Raw genomic sequence first — 1,412 nt, 5'->3', positions numbered from 1 at the left:
ATAAAGATAGGGGCACCTGGGTGGCTCAATGAAGCACCTGACTTTTGATTTTGGCTCAGGTCATGATCTCAGAGTCCTAGGATTGAGCACCAAGTGGGGCTCTGGTTTGGCGTAGAGTCTGATTGTCCCTCTTCCTCTGTTCCTTCTCCTGCTCTTTTCTCTCTCAAATAAATAAATAATTTCTAAAAAATCCATAAGAATAATACTGATGGGAATAACACTATCAATACTGAATTGATAATTATAGAACAATTGTTAGTTATAGAACCACTCGACTGAGAATACACATTCTTTTTAAAGAGGACATAGACCATTCAATGTGGTAGGTAATATGCTGGGTTATGAAATAAGTCTCAATAAATTTCACAAAAGGTTGAAATCTTAGTGTATCTTCTCTGGCCACAACAGAATTAAATTAGAAATTAATACTAATTTCTAGAAAAGCCTCTAAACATTTGGAAATTGGGACGTTTGGGTGGTTCAGTGGTTTAGCGCCTGCCTTTGGCCCAGGGCATGATCCTGGAGACCCGGGATCGAGTCCCGCATCGGGCTCCCTGCAGGGACCTGCTTCTCCCTCTGCCTGTGTCTCTACCTCTCTCTCTCTCTCTCTCTCTCTCATGAATAAATAAAATCTTTTAAAAAAAACCTTTCATTTAAAAAAATTGGAAATTACACACACACTTCAAAGAAGGGAGTCAAAGAAGAAATCATAAGGGAAATAAAAAAACTATTGTGAAATGATGAAAATGAAAGCACAAACAGCAAAAACTGTGAATGCAGATAAAGCAGCGCATAGAGGGAAAGGCATAGCTTTAAATACATATATTTTTTTTTAAAAAAATAGAAGGGTCCAGAATCAATAATACAGTCCTCTAAGCAGCTAGAAAAAGGAGAGAAAAATCAAACCCAAATTCAGTAGCAAGAAGGAAATGAACAAAGCGCAAAATCAATGAAGTAGGAAACAAAATCAATGGAACCAAAAGAGGGCTTTTTGGAAAGATTTTTAAAAATGATGAACTTCTCGCTCTGTTAGTTGGAAAAAATAGAGACAAAATGCAAACAACCAAAGTCCTGAATGTCTGAACGAAAGCCAAGTCCCCCTACTGCGGCGGGCCTGTAGTGGGGGTAAATAGACGTACAGGTAGAGACTGCGGTGAACTCTGTGCGAGGATGCTGCGGTGGAGGGAGGCTGATCCAGGTGGGGTGGGGGCTCCCCGGGGGGGTCACTGAACGGGCCCCCCGCGCGCCTCGACGGCATCCAGCCCACCCCGCAGCTTCCCGCGTCCCGAGCTGCAGGTGGCGGCCCCGCCCCTCGGCCCTCGCCCCGCCCACCACCGCCCTCGCCCCGCCCACCACCGCCCCGCCCTTCCGCGCAGGCGCAGAGCGGGCGCGCGGCGGGGCGCGGCTTGGCG

Source organism: Vulpes vulpes, chromosome 14 (genome assembly GCF_048418805.1).
Source record: "Vulpes vulpes isolate BD-2025 chromosome 14, VulVul3, whole genome shotgun sequence".
In the NCBI taxonomy this organism is placed as follows: Eukaryota; Metazoa; Chordata; class Mammalia; order Carnivora; family Canidae; genus Vulpes; species Vulpes vulpes.
Note: the sequence above shows the minus strand (reverse complement) of the source record.